Raw genomic sequence first — 19,730 nt, forward strand, 5'->3', positions numbered from 1 at the left:
TGTGTTTGAAATGTTTTGTCATATTCCAAACGTTAGGTACTTTTTCTATTAGACATTGTAATTTTTAATAAAAAATACCGCCTACCTCCAAATTTCTCTAACGGGTTTTTTTTTTTTACTTTTATTTATTTTTCTGTAACTGTGTTTGAAATGTTTTGTCATATTCCAAACGTTAGGTACTTTTTCTATTAGATATTTTAATTTGTAATAAAAAATACCGCCGACCGCCAAATTTCTCTAACTGTTTTTTTTTTTAATTTTATTTATTATTTTTCTGTAATTGTATTTGAAATGTTTTGTCATATTCCGAACGTTAGGTAGTGTTTCTATTAGATATTTTAATTTGTAATAAAAATTACCGCCGACCGCCAAATTTCTCTAACGGTTTTTTTTTTCTTTTAAATTTTATTTATTATTTTTCTGTAACTGTCTTTGAAATGGTTTTTCATATTCTAAACGTTAGGTACTTTTTCTATTAGATATTTTAATTTTTAATAAAAAATACCGCCGACCACCAAATTTCTCTAACGGTTTCTTTTTTTTTTAATTTTATTTATTATTTTTCTGTAACTGTGTTTGAAATGTTTTGTCATATTCCAAACGTTAGGTACTTTTTCTATTAGATATTTTAATTTTTAATAAAAAATACCGCCGACCGCCAAATTTCTCTAACGGTTTTTTTTTTTTTAATTTTATTTATTATTTTTCTGTAACTGTCTTTGAAATGTTTTGTCATATTCCAAACGTTAGGTAGTGTTTCTATTACATATTTTAATTTGTAATAAAAATTACCGCCGACCGCCAAATTTCTCTAACGGTTTTTTTTAATTTTATTTATTATTTTTCTGTAACTGTGTTTGAAATGTTTTGTCATATTCCAAACGTTAGGTACTTTTTCTATTAGACATTGTAATTTTTAATAAAAAATACCGCCGACCGCCGAATTTCTCTAACGGTTTTTTTTTTTTTAATTTTATTTATTTTTCTGTAACTGTCTTTGAAATGTTTTGTCATATTCCAAACGTTAGATACTTTTTTCTGTTAGATATTTTAATTTGTAATAAAAAATACCGCCTCTAACGGTTTCTTTTTTTTTAATTTAATTTATTTTTCTGTAACTGTCTTTGAAATGGTTTGTCATATTCCAAACGTTAGTTACTTTTTCTATTAGATATTTTAATTTGTAATAAAAAATACCGCCGACCGCCAAATTTCTCTAACGGTTTCTTTTTTTTAATTTTATTTATTATTTTTCTGGAACTGTGTTTGAAATGTTTTGTCATATTCCAAACGTTAGGTACTTTTTCTATTAGACATTGTAATTTTTAATAAAAAATACCGCCTACCTCCAAATTTCTCTAACGGGTTTTTTTTTTTTACTTTTATTTATTTTTCTGTAACTGTGTTTGAAATGTTTTGTCATATTCCAAACGTTAGGTACTTTTTCTATTAGATATTTTAATTTGTAATAAAAAATACCGCCGACCGCCAAATTTCTCTAACTGTTTTTTTTTTTAATTTTATTTATTATTTTTCTGTAATTGTATTTGAAATGTTTTGTCATATTCCGAACGTTAGGTAGTGTTTCTATTAGATATTTTAATTTGTAATAAAAATTACCGCCGACCGCCAAATTTCTCTAACGGTTTTTTTTAATTTTATTTATTATTTTTCTGTAACTGTGTTTGAAATGTTTTGTCATATTCCAAACGTTAGGTACTTTTTCTATTAGACATTGTAATTTTTAATAAAAAATACCGCCGACCGCCGAATTTCTCTAACGGTTTTTTTTTTTTTAATTTTATTTATTTTTCTGTAACTGTCTTTGAAATGTTTTGTCATATTCCAAACGTTAGATACTTTTTTCTGTTAGATATTTTAATTTGTAATAAAAAATACCGCCTCTAACGGTTTCTTTTTTTTTAATTTAATTTATTTTTCTGTAACTGTCTTTGAAATGGTTTGTCATATTCCAAACGTTAGTTACTTTTTCTATTAGATATTTTAATTTGTAATAAAAAATACCGCCGACCGCCAAATTTCTCTAACGGTTTCTTTTTTTTAATTTTATTTATTATTTTTCTGGAACTGTGTTTGAAATGTTTTGTCATATTCCAAACGTTAGGTACTTTTTCTATTAGACATTGTAATTTTTAATAAAAAATACCGCCTACCTCCAAATTTCTCTAACGGGTTTTTTTTTTTTACTTTTATTTATTTTTCTGTAACTGTGTTTGAAATGTTTTGTCATATTCCAAACGTTAGGTACTTTTTCTATTAGATATTTTAATTTGTAATAAAAAATACCGCCGACCGCCAAATTTCTCTAACTGTTTTTTTTTTTTAATTTTATTTATTATTTTTCTGTAATTGTATTTGAAATGTTTTGTCATATTCCGAACGTTAGGTAGTGTTTCTATTAGATATTTTAATTTGTAATAAAAATTACCGCCGACCGCCAAATTTCTCTAACGGTTTTTTTTTCTTTTAAATTTTATTTATTATTTTTCTGTAACTGTCTTTGAAATGGTTTTTCATATTCCAAACGTTAGGTACTTTTTCTATTAGATATTTTAATTTGTAATAAAAATTACCGTCGACCGCCAAATTTCTCTAACGGTTTTTTTTTCTTTTAAATTTTATTTATTATTTTTCTGTAACTGTGTTTGAAATGTTTTGTCATATTCCAAACGTTAGGTACTTTTTCTATTAGACATTGTAATTTTTAATAAAAAATACCGCCGACCGCCAAATTTCTCTAACGGTTTTTTTTTTTTTAATTTTATTTATTTTTCTGTAACTGTCTTTGAAATGTTTTGTCATATTCCAAACGTTAGATACTTTTTTCTGTTAGATATTTTAATTTGTAATAAAAAAATACCGCCTCTAACGGTTTCTTTTTTTTTAATTCAATTTATTTTTCTGTAACTGTATTTGAAATGGTTTGTCATATTCCAAACGTTAGGTACTTTTTCTATTAGATATTTTAATTTTTAATAAAAAATACCGCCGACCGCCAAATTTCTCTAACGGTTTCTTTTTTTTAATTTTATTTATATTTCTGTAACTGTGTTTGAAATGTTTTGTCATATTCCAAACGTTAGGTACTTTTTCTATTAGACATTGTAATTTTTAATAAAAAATACCGCCGACCGCCAAATTTCTCTAACGGTTTCTTTTTTTAATTTTATTTATTATTTTTCTGTAACTGTCTTTGAAATGTTTTGTCATATTCCAAACGTTAGGTAGTTTTCTAAAGTATTTTATTTAATTGATATTTTTATTTTTAATAAAAAAAAACAGGACGTTTATGTTTATGTTCGAAAAACATTCAGTGTTTATCGATATATTTAAAGAAGACAAATGTTGGCGAGATGTCTCTTGAATACGTGAAGTTAAAATGAGTTTAAACTAAAAAATTATACAAAATGCTATTATAAACTCACTTAATATATGTTCCGGTCAGATAGGCGGACAAATATTGGGTGTGTTTCTGACAGTATTTTGTATAATTTTTTAGTTTTAACTCTTTTTCCTAACCTTAATATAAGGCACGGAAATAGTAAGATTAGTAATTGTGGATGTGTATTTTCCCCCCTAAAGTCCAACCCTATCCTCACCGTGGTAGGGGGGTGTAACGTTGTAGTTTAACAGCTACACGGCTAAATGAGCTCTGGCAAAAAAGAAATCCAGAAAATGTCGGCATGAGTTTGTTGCGTCCGTCATCTGGTCGTCTTTTTATACGCTTGCATGTGGCGAGCAAAAAGGCGTGAAGGGGGCAGGCTGAAAGGAGAACAATACCCGAAAGATGTAAACCGAACGAAAGAGAAAAATGGGCCTCCCGTTTGCTTCCAAGGCCCCAATTGAGTGTGTTCTCCCCAGCCTGCTCCCAGTTTCCCCGACTTTGCATGCAACTGGGTGTGAGCTTTCGAAAGCTCTTTTCTCAGTGTCGGGGTGTTGACTCCACTTCTAAGTTAACAAATAGCTGCAAGTCTGGGTACGGTCCGATTGGTTCCGAAGCTGTTCCGATGTGAGGTGCGCTTTCGAATCTCCCCATGGGGGCTACCCTCTAAGCAGGCGACACGTGCTCGTGTTACTATGTAATGCATGCTTGCCTCGACTCGACTAAGGACGACTAGAGTTTGACTAGATTGTGTGCTCACAAGCCGCTTTAAGGCCGCTTTTATTATTCCTACTGTCTACAAACTCCGAAACGGTATGGTAGTGCAATTATATATGACGGTCCTCCGATACGAAATGGTAGTGCAATTATATATGACCGTCCTCCGATATGATAGTAGGAATGCCAGTTTTGTGAGCGATCATCGCCGTCTTATGAACACAAACTAGTGGTATCTTTACGAATCCTGTTGGGTAGAGAGAACACCTGTTTTCTGCTCCGCCGTTTATTCTGAGTAGAAACCGCTTTTTAGGAGATGTTTGCAGCAAAGCTTGTTTTTATATAGTGCCCCTCATTTCGGGAGTTCATCACCTCACTGCCCAGACGAGAGCTTTCCCGGGCGGAACCTCTTTTTTTTTTTTTTTTACTTTAATGGCGAACGAACAGTCACCAGCAAGTGGTCTGCTCCGACAGGACGATGAGTATAGTATCACCCATTCTTCTTTCTATTTCGATTTCAGTCTTTGTAATTTGAAAATTTCATTTAACTGTTTCCATTGTTCGAGCTTTCACACAGCAGTAGATTATCAACACTATAAATATGATCTGTTTTTTATAGATTGGAACAAGCAACAAAACCTAGCAGCATCACCGTTCCTGTCTGCCACATGTGTTGTGAAGTTTGAATCAAGTATTTCTTTCTTTGCGTTAAAGCACATCTGGGTACAATAAAACTCTGTATGATGTATGTCTATTTGTTTCTTCCAACATTAGCATCTCAAAGTCTTTGCAGCAATCATTGTCATAGAAGTAGAGTAAGTATTCTTTTTCTTTCCTTCTGTGTGTATATCTTTGTAATTTCATGTACTCCTCTTGATCATGATGGAATTCTACTATCAGCTGTTGTGAGAATTATGTGGATTGAAAAAAACAACTGAATCCAGCAGCATAACCTATCCTGGCTGCCACATGTTTCCTGTAGTTACAGAAGTCCTCAAGTAAGTGTGTCTTTCTTTGTGTACATGCACATCTGGGTAGAATCAAATTCTAAACTATTAGCTTTATTTAAATGAATGCAGTTCTGCTTGTATTTCTTCTCATCAGCTAACTTATGCAACTACAAAAAAATTAGTACATAGGTGTTTGATCAAAGCCAGAAAGTTAAATATATCATTTAAAAAAACCCATTAGTCATGTTATTGTCTCTCTTTATTATATAAATCTAAAAAAAAGTGCTTAAATAATTAAAAGGAAAAACCATCACAGTAAAAATTTTATATATATGTAACAAAGAACACAAAAACATTAAATTGCCATGAGTTTCAGCAAGAACCAGAAAAGAGAAAAAGTGAAGATGACACCTGGGAGGTAACAGGTAAGAATTTTCTTTATTTCTTTTATTTCTTGTTTTGAATAGCACATAGATTTTTTTTCATGTGTCAATTAAAAAAGATAACCCAAGTCAAAAAATTGATGGAAAAAAAAACTTCTAATAATTATGTAGTCTATATACAAACACTTTTAATAATTATGTGATCTATATACAAATTGTCTCCGTTGAATATATATATATATACTAGCATGGGCTCCCGTCGTTTCCCGGGTGTTTGGCGGTGTATGCTGCCCCACCAACCAACCCAAAAAAACAAACAAAAAAACGGTCAATTTTTTTCAAATTTGACCCCTTTTAGCAACCCTTAAAATTTATTGTTTTGTGGTCAAATTAAGTTAGAGCCATGTCCAAGGAAACTATATCTAAAAATTTCAAGTGTTCAGACCCATAATTGTCGGAGGAGTTTTGTAGAGTTCTCAAAGGTCAAATCGTTGAACTTTGACCCCTTAATCGCCAAATTTCTGTCCAAAAACCAATCACATAGATATTCACATATCTAAGTACCCTGTATATCAAATTCTGAGTCTGTAGACTAAAAATTGACAGAGTTATTGCATAGGGAAATGTACACAGACACATACACAGACATTTTCACTTTTATAGATAGATATATGAGAGACAGAAAGATATATACAGTGATTAATGAATTAGTAGAGATAGTTGTTAAATTTTTGGAAATATGTTTGGCAATTTAGATGACAAGACTTACTGTTAGAGTGCTCAATGCATTAGTAGAGCTAACTGTTAAGATTTAAAATATATATATATAGAAATTGAAATGACAGGACTTATATGTAGAGTGCTCAATACATCAGTAGAGCAAGTTAATAAGTTAAAAAATGCATACGTCAATTAAGATGACCACACTTTTTTGTATTGTTTAAATATGACATATTATAATATACATTTTACTAATTTTATTCACATTTTTATGAATTCTCAATGAGAAATCTAAAATGTCAATATTGCTCTATATATGATAAAGCACTCACATATAATTTTCTTTCAATAATATAAACGTTTGATAATATCAGCTCTTTCTAGTATTGAGCACTATTTACAGTGTAATTAAGTAAAAATCTAAAATGTCTTAATTGCTCTATGTCTTATTGAGCACTCTTATATAACTCTTGTTAAATCTTAATGTTTATATATCCTGTAATAAAATAAACGTTTGATAATATCAGCTCTGTCTAGTTTTGAGTACTATTTAAAGTGTAATTATTAAGTAAAAACCTAAATAAAATGTCTTTATTGCTCTGTCTTATTGAGCACTCCTATATAACGCCCGTTTATATCTATTTGAATAAAAGTAACCTGTAATAATATCAGCTCTTTTTCCCAAGCTCTGTATTTAGTTTTGAAAACATTTGTCATTTATAGCAGAGAAAATTCCTTAATAGTGCTCAATGTATGAGTTAAGCTTTGGAGTTATTTGAAAAATATAAATTTGTTATGCGATCCAAAATTTTCTTTGAGACTGCAAAATAGATAAGTACAGCTCTGTAGTGAGTTTTAAAATTGTGTATTGCGAGTATGCTGGAAAAGTAATTACCAGAGTGCTTAATACTGTGGTAGATTTCTGTGGAAAGATTTGAAAGAATTTTTCTCATTTATTCTAGACAAATTTACTTCGAGTAAAGCTCTTTCGTAAGTTTAAAAAATATATATGCCAATGATGCTTGCATGTGTTCCATAGTTTAATATATCTGTGTAGTAAATTTTTAAATTGCATTGTTTAATTATGCAAGACGAATTTACTTTGAGAGTGCTCAATGCATTTATAGAGCTTTGTAGTAAGATTTGGAAACATTTTGGCAATTATTTTAGACAAATCTACTTCCAGGGTGCTCAATATATTAGTAGAGCTAAATAAAACATTTGAGAAACAGATATGGCATTTCAACTGCATAAATTTATTTTGACAGAGTTCAATACATTAGTAGAGCTAAATATAGACTTTCAAAAAACATGTATGGCAATTCAGCTACACGAATATACTTTAAGAGTGCTCAGTACATTAATAGACGAAAGCATAAAATTCAGAAAACATGAAGAGCTCTGCATTATGTTTTGAAAACAAATGTCAATACGTAAGTATAGATATACTGTAATTTTTAAAAATATGTATATATATGACAAGAATTTAAAACAAGTTTCCTATTTGAGAGCTCTATGGTAACTTTAAAAAACATATTTCCAAATTATGTTAGACAAATTGTCTTTGAGAGTGCTCATTTCTAAGTAGAGGTCTGTAGAAATTTTTTTCGACATGTTCGGCAATATAAGTACATATCAGTTAATAAGTAGAGCTATATAGTGAGTTTTGTAAATTTATATGGCACTTATCCTAGACAAGTTAACTCTTGTAGCTGTGCAATACATAAGTAGAGTTCTGCATTAATTTTGGGGTATGGTTCTCATTTTATTAGGGCAATAACTTGGACACATTTTACTCTGGACAGATCCATTGAGGACAACCAAAGGTACCCTGTTTTATTCCACTCTGCTGAATAAGACTTATCCGTCTTGATTCACTCTTGGGACATTAAAACAAAAAAAGGTGAAGAATTAAAAAAAAGAATGCAAAAATATAAATGCCTTTGCAAGTCATTCATTTTCACTTTCATAACACAAAAACAGCTGTAAGAAATTGATAAAAGAATGCACAAACAATAAAATACAACTTTGCTGTCTTGGAACCTGAAATCAGTAGAAACTTCCCCTACTGAAATTCCCGCACACCTCAAAAAAAAAAAAAAAAAAAAAAAAAAAAAGAATCCTTCCCAATGCAATACTTTTCAAGCAATTACAGTGTCAGACTTGGTACTGCAATGACTCTGTAAACTAAGAAAATATATATATAAAAAAATGTTTAAGAAAAATTGATTCATGTTAACCCCTCTCCCAACACCACAGGTTAACTAAAAAAATACTTGATTAAAGCAAGACACAATTACAAATGTGTATGAAAAACAAATAAAAAATCAACCAAGCAATGGCTCCTGATTTTCTGCTGTTTGATGGAATGTAAGTGGGCATACAGCCTGGATAATTTTCAAAGGTGAGTGATGATATTCATTATTATTGTCTTTTTGGATTAGTTCAGATATATCTCATAACTATAATTGTTTTATGTATATATTTACATGTCTATATGATATGTGTACTATTTGCGTGTTCGCTATAGAAAAAAGTCTACATAAAATCTAAGTGTATTCTTATGAAAAATTAACCAGTAAAAACAATGCTTGTGTTCCCTGTCTGTATTTATCTTGATCTGTCTATCTCTCTTTTTTTATTCTTTATCCTTATTCCCCCTCTCGTCATCCCCTATGTGTGAACATAAATTTCAACATGTCTAGATAGATAAGCTTCTGATTTACCGATACCTACCTCCCGTTTACGTCTTGATATATCAAGGTAAGAGAAGGCGTCGATCGGGCACTTCCAGACACCAACCTACGAGGTGTACAGAAAGAAAAGAATAAAAACGAAGTCCCGATATGCCTAGCAGATTACAAGGCATTTTTCGACGTCTACATGCACCCAAGGTGGCAGTAGGCGTCGATCAGGCATTTCCAGACACTTACTTACACTGTTTTGTACTTAGAAAATTTCAATTGAATACACGCTGACATGTCTTGGCCTATAAGCTTCTCATCTACCTATACCTACATCCCCTCTTGTTTGGACTTAAATATTTTCAATTGATTGCACGCTGACACGTATTGGCTTATTAGCTTCTTATCTACCGGTACCTGCATCCCCTCTTATTTGGACTGAGAAATTTTCATTGAATACACGTTGACTTGTCTTGGCCTATTAGCTTCTTATCTACCATAACCTACATCCCCTCTTGTTTAGAATGCGTGTATTCAGGTGAAAATTTCTAACACGTCATTGCTTATTAGCTTCTCATGCACCGATACCTACACCCCCTCTTGTTTTGACTTGGAAATTTTCATTGAATACACGTTGACTTGTCTTGGCCTATTAGCTTCTTATCTACCTATACCTACATCCCCTCTTGTTTAGACTTAGTGTGTATTCAGTTGAAAATTTCTGACACGTCATGGCCTATTAGCTTCGCATCTACCGGTACCTACATCCCCTCTTGTTTGGACTTAGAAGTTTTCATTTGAATACACGTTGACTTGTCTTGGCCTATTAGCTTCTAATCTAACGGTATCTACACCCCCTCTCGTTTGGACTTAGAAATTTTCAATTGAATACACGTGTACTTGTCTTCGCTTGTTAACTTCTTATCTACGGGAACCTACACCCTCTCTATTTGGGACTGAGAAATTTTCATTGAATACCCGTTGTCTTGTCTTAGCCTATTAGCTCCTCATCTACTTATACCTACATCCCCTCTTGTTTGAACTTAAATATTTTCAATTGATTGCACGCTGACACGTCTTGGCCTATTAGCTTATCTACTGGTACCTACATCCCCTCTTATTTGGGCTGAGAAAGTTTCAATTGCATACACATTGACTTGTCTTGGCCTATTATCTTATCTACCGGTACCTACATCCCCTCTTGTTTGGACTTAGAAATTTTCAATTGAACACCCGTTGACTTGTCTTGGCCTATTAGCTTCTCATCTACCTATACCTACATCCCTTGTTTGGACTTAGAAATTTTCAATGTAATACACGCTGACTTGTCTTTGCTGGTTAGCTTCTTATCTACCGGTACCTAAATCCCCTCTTATTTGGACTTTGAAAGTTTCAATTGATTTTACGTTGACTTGTCTTGGTCTATTAGCTTCTTATCTTCCTATACCTACATCCCCTCTTGTTTAGACTTAGAAATTTTCAACTCAATACACGCTGACAGGTCATGGCCTATTAGCTTCTCCTCTACCGGTACCTTCACCCCTCTTGTTTGGACTTAGAAATTTTCATTTCAATATATGTTGACTTCTCTTGGCCTACTAGCTTCTTATCTTCCTATATCTACACTCCCTTTTTTTTGAACTCTGAAATTTTCAATTAAATGCACGTTGACTTGTCTCGGTCTATTAGCTACTTATCTTCCTATACCTAGTTCCCCTCTTGTGTAGATTTCAAAATTTTCAATATAATACACTTTGACTTGTCTTGTCCTATTAGTTTCTAATCTACCTATACCTACATCCCCTCTTGTTTGGCCTTAGAAATTTTCATTTGAATACACGTTGACTTGTCTTGGCCTATTAGCTTCTCATCTCGTACGTACATCCCCTCGTGTTTGGACTTAAAAAATCTTCATTTGAATACACGCTGTCATGTCTAGGCCTTTAGCTTCTTATCTACGTGAACCTACACCCCCTCTGTTTTGGACTGAGAAATTTTCATTGAATACACGGCCTATTAGCTTCTCATCTTCCTATACCTACATCCCCCCATTGTTTGGACTTAAATATTTTCAATTGATTGCACGCTGACAAGTCTTGGCCTATTAGCTTATCTACCGTTACCTACATTCCCTCCTGTTTGGACTGAGAATTTTCATTGAATACACATTGACTGGTCTTGGACTATTAGCTTCTTATCTACCTATACCTACATCCCCTCTTGTTTGGACTTAGAAATTTTCAATTGCAAACACGTTCACTTGTCTTTGCTGGTGAGCTTCTTATCTGCCGGTACCTACATCCCCTCTTATTTGGACTTAGAAATTTTCAATTGATTACACGTTGACCTTTCTTGGCTTAATAGCTTCTCATCTATCGCTATCTACAGCTCCCCCCCCTTGTTTGGACTTAGAAATTCTTAATTGAATACACACTGACATGTCTAGGCCTATTAGCTCCTTATCTATCGCTACCTACACCCCCTCTTGTTTGGAGCGTGTATTCAAATGAAAATTTCTGACATGTATAGGCCTATTAGCTTCTTATCTACCGGAACCTTGTTTAGACTTAGAAATTTTCAACTGAATACAGGCTGACAGGTCATGGCCTATTAGCTTCTCAGCTACCTGTACCTACATCCACTCTTTGGACTTAATTCTAAACTGACTACACGCTAACACGTCATGGCCTATTAGCTTCTAATCTAACGGTACCTACATCCCCTCTTGTTGAGACAAAGAAAATGGCTATTGAATACACGTTGACTTGTCTTGGCCTATTAGCTTCTTATCTACCGGTACCTCTTGTTTGGACTTAGAAATTTTCAATTGAATACACGTTGACTTGTCTTGTCCTATTAGTTTCTAATCTACCTATAACTACATCCCCTCTTGTTTGCCCTTAGAAATTTTCATTTGAATACACGTTGACTTGTCTTGGCCCATTAGCTTGTCATCTACCGGCACCTACATCCCCTCTTTCTTGTTTGGACTTCGAAATTTTCAACTGAATACACACTGAAACGTCATGGCGTTTTAGGTGCTCATCTACCGGTACCTACACCCCCTCTTGTTTGGACTTAGAAATTTATGTTTGAATACACGTTGACTCGTCCTGGTCTATTAGATTCTCATCTACATATACCTACGTTCTCTATGGTTTGGAGTTAGACATTTTCAATTGAATACACGCTGACATGTCTTGGTGAAGTAGCTTCTAATCTACTTATACCATCATCCCCTCTTGTTTGGGCTTAGAAATTTTCACTTGAATACACGTTGACATATCTTGGCCTATTAGCTTCTTATCTACCGGTACCTGCATCCTCTATTGTTTAGACTTGGAAATTTGCATTTAAATACACGTTGACTTGTCTAGGTCTATAGCAGTCTCATCTACCTATACCTACGTCCTATATTGTTTGGACTTAGAAATGTTTATTTGAATACACGTTGACTTATCTTGGTCTATGGGATTCTCATCTACCTATACTTACGTTCTCTATTGTTTGGAGTTAGAAATGTTCATTTGAATACACGTTTACTTGTCTTGGTCTATTATCTTCTCATCTACCTATACTTACGTCCCCTCTTGTTTGGAGTTAAAAATTTTCATTTGAATACACGCTGACATGTGTTGGTCTATTAGCTTCTCATTTACCTATACCTACACCCTCTCTTGTTTGGACTTCGTTGACATGTCTTGGTCTACTAGCTTTTTATTTACCGCTATATACTCTCTTGTTTGAACATAGAAATTTTAATACACGTTGACATGTCTTGCTCTATAAGCTTCTCATCTACCGGGACCTACATCCTCTGTTGTTTGAACTAAGAAATTGTCAATCGAATACACAGTGAATTGTCTTGGCCAATTAGCTTATCTACCGGTACCTACATCCCCTCTTGTTTTGACTTAGAAATTTTCATTTGAATACACGTTGACTTGTCTTGGCCGATAAGCTTGTTATCTATCTATAACTACATTCCCTCTTGTTTTGACTTAGAAATTTTCAATTGAATACACATTTACTAGTCTTGGCCTATTAGCTTATCTACCTATACCTACATCCCCTCTTGTTTGGACTTAGAAATTTTCAATTGAGTACCCGCTGACATGTCTTGGCCTACTAGCATCTTATCTACAGGCACGTACATCCGCTCTTGTTTGGACTTAGAAATATCCAATTGAATCCATATTGGCCTGACTTGGTCTATAGGATTCTCTTCTGTCTATACCTACATCCTCTATTGTTTGGACTTAAAGATTTTCATTGGAATACATGCTGACATCTCTTCGTCTAGTAGCTTCTTATCTATCAATACCTACATCCCCTCTTGTTTTGACTTAGAAATTTTCATTTGAATACACGTTGACTTGTCTTCGTCTATAGGTTTTCCTCAACCTATACGTACATCCTCTACGTTTTGGACTTAGAAATTTTCAATTGAATACACTTTGACTTGTCTTGGCCTATTAGCTTCTTATCTACCTGTACCTACATCTCTTATTGGGAGTTAGAAATATTCAATTAAATACATGTTGACTTGTCTTGGTCTATTAGCTTCTCATCTACCTATACCTACATCCCTCTTGTTTGGACATAGAAATTTTCATTTGAATACACGTTGACTTGTCTTGGTCTATAGGATTCTCATCTGTCTATACCTACATCCCCTCTTGTTTGGACTTGGAAATTTTTTATATGAATACACGCTGACATGTCTTGGTCTAGTAGCTTCTTATCTACCGGTACCTACATCCCCTCTTGTTTTTACTTAGAAATATTTAATTGAATACACGTTGACTTGTCTTGGCCTATAAGCTTGTTATCTATCTATAACTACATCCCCTCTTGTTTTGACTTAGAAATTTTCAATTGAATATTCCGGGCCTTAATAAGTGGTGACTTCCATGTAAAAAAAAATAAAATAAAAAAAATAAAAACTGACCTTCGCCATTATTTTTTTAAATTCTAACTATGAAATTTTGCTGACTATATCATTCAAAGACGGTAGTGTTTTAAATATATGGTTAAGTGTCAGTTTTTGTCATTTAGAACAAATACTTATAAAGATTCACCGCTCACTCATTTTTTGGACCAAATTTCAAACAATTATTACCGTTTATAGATCACCTTCGCAGCTATATTGTGACAAATAAGTTTCAATTTTCATTCAGTAAGACAAAAATTATGATGAATTTTCTGGTGTTCAAAATCGTAAAAAAATAGGTGAGCTTCTTATGACTGGTTTACATAGCAACCACCTCTCGTCATGACTACTGTTGCTACTAATTCTAAAAGAGAAGTAACAAGTGAGAATGAAAGCATGAAAGGGAGATAATTGGGGGATTTTATTGAAAGCAGACGAGTGCCGTCCATTGTTATTACATGTGTTTATGTGGGCCAAAAAATAAGACTGAAATTAAACAAAGAACAGGTGAATTTATTGGAAGCCTAGAAAAAGCATGGATTACAATAGAAAAATGCGAGCATGAAAAGTAATATGGCTAAGCTTAAACATAGAAAAATAAATGACTAGTTGTTAAAACTGGAAAAGAAAAGGGCAAGACATTCTAATAAAAATTACTTGGATGGGTTGAAGAGTGTGGTGCAATCAGGTAGCCACTAGCAGATCCTGGGCGTCACAGTAGGACTCAGTCGAAAATAAACCAATGCTTGGCTTCAGAATGAGTGCTAGGACTTTGTACCCTTTTCTCACTGCCTTCCTCATTTCTCGACCTTAACCAGCTGGACTACTTTGTTTGATCATACATCGAGAACATCACCGACATGACCTCTCACAACAACAAAGCCCGGTTGATCGCCGCCATCTGCCGAGTATTCGCCGAGCTCCCGCCAGCGCTTGTGGAAAACACATGCTCCTTGTTCCGGACCCATATCAAGGTAGCGATTGAGGCTGAAGGCGGTTACACTGATGATGTGTTAGCTCTACTATATATTCATGTTTCCTGAATTGATTTTTTTTCAATAAAAAGTTTATAAATAAGGTTGTAGTATAGTTTTCTTAAGACCGACACTTTTATCGTTCCATCTTTGATGTATACATATATATATATATATATATATATATATATATATATATATATATATATATGATGGAATTTCTTTTACCCAAACGAACGAACCAGGTTTATCATGTACAAAATTAACTTTTTGTTGGTAACATCAGATGGCAATCACATCTGACGAGTTGGTGAGAAATAAATTTTGATGAAAACATAAAATCATAAAATTGTCATCCCATTAACGAAACGGCTGTAATGAAGAGATCCAAGATGAAATAAACAAGAGTTACATAAAAAAATGTAAGTCTTTGAATTTCAGTAAAGTTTGTATATATATATATATATATATATATATATATATATATACGCGTTTATATGTGTGTCAATATATGTATATGTAAACTGATAAATATACTACAAATTAAACATCACAATAATGGTGCAACATATTTTGAAATTAGAAAAATAAAAACACAAAAAAACTTTGTTTTAGCATGTTAAAAGTATTTAGGTTGGTAGATAATTAAATTCTACTGTATTGGTATAAGTTTTTTCTTTCTGTTTCTTGCTTTTTACAATTTTCGACTAAATACTTCTAAATTAAGCGGGGTTGCTTAGATCATATTTTAAACTGAACTTCGGAGGCAGGAATGCCCCCCACCTAAAATGTACTTGGAAATTTTGTTTTCGATTTTATAGCGAGATTTAAGAATAGTTAGCCGAAAAAAAGGTGAAAAACAAAGCAAATAATCAATAAATAATTGTTACCAAAGGCAATAAATGCTACTTTTTTTACTTACATGAATGAGTTTATTTTATGTTTTAAAGTATTTTCAAGCGCTTTTCTTTATTTTTTAATCTAAAATTGCGGTTGTGTGGGTGCGAAATATCTCCAGATTTTCTAGAATTCTCCGCTAGATTGCAAACGAAATCTCCAGTTCTAGCAGGAAAACCGCTACATTGGAAACACTGGTCACGTGACAGGAAGCGGTAATAATTAATTGTCCCTAAATAAAAAAATGGCCTATCGGTACAAAGAAAACCACCTATTTATCATAGAAAAATTAAGTATAATGTTATAATTAAAAAGAAATATATAAAAACACACATGGATATAGTAACCATATTATACCAAAAGGTGGAAGCCATCCGTCCAGTGGTTTTTAGACTATTAATTGCGAACGAACGAAGAATTACATTTTTATAGAGAGAGAGAGGGATTTATAAGTATGCAAAATTTAACCAACCTTCATGAGATATATTGTGTCATAACTAAAGTACTGGAGCGCACATTCAGGGTCGTGTGCAGCCTCATTCAAATTTATAGAAAACGTTAGTAGTTGGAATTCCGTCCTAAAAATGGGCTCGAATGTATATATCATGTCATCTGAATAGTAATAATAATAATAATGATAACGATGATAATGATAATAATAATAATAATAAAGGCGTGTGACAGGATCCCCCAAGCATGGATAATTGAATGCTTAAAATGTATAAAATACCAAGCAGGATCATCAACATGATTGAAAAAGCGATGAGAACATGGAGACTGGAACTGACAGCTGATGGACAACACATAACAGAAATCAACATACAAAGAGGCATCTTCCAAGGAGATTCGCTATCACAATTACTGTTCATCATAGCCATGATGCCCCTGAACAATATATTGAAAAATTGCCAAGTTGGATACTAGTTCTCTAACACGGAGGAAAATCTGAACTTCCTGATGTACATGGACGATCTGAAACTTTTTTGCGAGGACCGAAAATGAACTAGAGACATTAATGAATATCTTCTTGAAACCAACTTATATAACAGAAACCTAACAAAAGGCTAAAATACATGGGTAGTATCACTCTGGACTGTTCATAGGGTGGACTAAAGCAGAACTGAAACAACTTGATCAGAAGACTAGGAAACTCATGACCATGCACAACGCACTAAACTCGAAGGACGATATTGACCGACTCTACGTAAAAGGGAAAGACGGCGGAAGGGGACTGGTTTGTATAGAAGACTACGAATGACAAAAAAAAAGAACCAGAAAAATATATAATTCAAAACATTGAAAGAATAATCATGGCAACAAGAGACACTGAATAAATCAATAAAACAGAAAACAGAGATAAAGGATAAGACAATAAAAGAAAAATGGGAAGAGAAACAACTACAGGGAAGACTCATAAAAGGATGACAAAACATGAAAATAACGAAAACACTTGGACATGGATGCGAAAAAGACACATAAGCCAAGAAACTGAATCCCTAATAACTCCAGCACAAAATAACTCGATAAAAACTAATCAGCTCAAATCGAGGATCGACAAAACACAAGAAAACAGCAAATGTAGACTCTGTGGACAAAGAGACGAGACAGTAACCCATATAGTAAATGAATGCAGCTAACTGGGTAGTACACTAGGAAGTATGCAAACAACTGTATCTCGAACGCACAGACAAGTGGTACAAACATAAGCCGGCAACAGTACTTGAAAACAACAATCACAAAATCCTATGGGACATGGACATACAAACTGATAAACCCATCCAAGCAAGAAGACCAGATGTCGTAATAATTAACAAGAACGAAAAGTTCTGACAAAGCGTAGACTTCACAGGGTGAATATCAAAAGAAACGGGTAAATACACAGAGCTAGTCAGAACTGAAAAGGATATGGGAAATAAAGAAAATCAAAATAATACCTTTAATAGTAGGAGCACTAGGAACAATCCCGAAAAAACTGTAAAAAAAGAATCGGAGAAATCGGAATCAGAGTAATGGCTGGAAAGATAGAACGAATATAATGAAACCAGCTGAAATATTAAGGAAAACCCTTGAATATTTTTTTTTGATTGATGATTTCTGCCCATCAACCATTACTCTTATGAGCCTATCAGAGAGAAATGATTTAATTATTGAGAAAACATTTCCAGTTATACCGTAGCTGGGAATCTTGTGAAGTAGGCCCTTCTGCCACACCTTATCGAAGGCCTTTGATATGTCAAGAGCAATTGCCCTAGAAAGGAAGCCTTTGTCGAGAGATTCACTAATTCTATGAGATATAACCGTTAGCACATCTGCTGTAGATCCCGCAGAATGGAAACGATATTGCATGTCACTAAGAAGGTTATTACTGCTGAGGTGGTTGTACTACTTCTCTATTTAATATGGATTCCAGCAACTTGCTCATGACACACAGGAGACTTATTAGTCTGTACTGAGAGGGAGATGACTTATCACCTAAATTCTTAAATACAGGGCATACTGATGAGGTTTTCGAGGGTGTTGGAAAGCACTTCTCCTTAAGGCAACGTTTAAACAGTTTTGTAAGTATGGGGGCAAGTTCTGGTTGAAGCTTTTTTAACACTATAATTAGAATGCCCTTAGGGCCAGTTGCTTTACTGGAATCAAGGTTCTTGATTAGCTTGGCGACCTCACGCACAGATATTTGTATGTTGCATAGCGTGTTGTCTTTTATAGAAAGAAATACAGGGAGTTGATGGCCTTCGTTGGATATTAATGCGTGGATGTTTTTGGCTTTATCTACCTCGAGTTAGAATTCTTTATTAATGTAAGTTATTTTTCTTTATTAATATAAGTTATTTTCTTTATTAATATAAATTATTTTTCTTTATTAATATAAGTTATTTTTCTTTATATAAGTTATGTTTCTTTATTCATATAATTTATTTTTCTTTATTTACGTAAGATATTTTTCTTTATTTATATAAGTTATTTTTTTATTTATATAAGTTATTTTTTATATAAGTTATTTTTCTTTATTAATGTAAGTTATTTTTCTTTATTTATATAAGTTATTTTTCTTTATTCATATTAATTACCTTTATCTATGTAAGTTATTTCTCTTTTTTAATATAAGTTATTTTTCTTTACTTATATAAATTATTTTTCTTTATTCATATAATTTATTTTTTTATTAATATTAATTACTTTTCTTTAATTATATAAGTTATTTTTCTTTATTTATATAAGTTATTTTTCTTTATTTACATAAGATATTCTTCTTTATTTATATAAGTTATTTTTCTTTATTTACATAAGATATTTTTCTTTATTAATATTATTTATTTTTCTTTATTTACATAAGATTTTTCTTTATTAATATAAGTTATCTTTAAGATCTAGACACACAAATATATAAATTAAGTGTTTGTAAGAAGACAATAAGTTGATGTACATATTTTACAGATAAAATTCAGACATCTGCAACATTTTTGATTGCTTTTTGACTTTATCTTCGTGACAGCGTACTCCTAGATTTGCACAGACGTCTGCTGCATGGAATAGTAGAGCTAATCAAGCCGAAAACACGTAAGTGAAAAACTGAAAATCAATAATTATGTGAAACGTATGGATAGAAAAAGGGCAGAGGAACTGGCTAGGAAGAAAATGCATGGAAGGTTCTTCCCAGGATATAGCAGAAGTGGCTCATGAAAGATCATGGCAATGGCTTAGAGCTGGGTATCTAGTAAGAGCACTGAATACGTTAAGTTTGGAAAAATGAGTTAAACCTTAAAATCTATACAAAGTACTGTTAAAAACCCCATAGAATATATATTACCGTGAAAATATATTCGGTGGGTTTCTAACAGTATTTTGTATAGTTTTTTTTTTTTTTTAACTCATTTTCCCAAACTTAACGTAATCAACAATGTAGAGACATCTTCAGTGAAGACCCTAAATTTTTCTATATGTGGTTCCAGGTTGCACTTGCTTACAACATGCGTTTATATTTGCCCTCTATTGGCCGCACAACAGTGGAGTTACTATCTTTGAGAGTGTATCTGAGAAAATTTACCACATCCTGTCTGCTCAT

This window comes from Euprymna scolopes, chromosome 45 (genome assembly GCF_053919585.1).
Source record: "Euprymna scolopes isolate OS-2025 chromosome 45, ASM5391958v1, whole genome shotgun sequence".
Lineage (NCBI taxonomy): Eukaryota > Metazoa > Mollusca > Cephalopoda > Sepiida > Sepiolidae > Euprymna > Euprymna scolopes.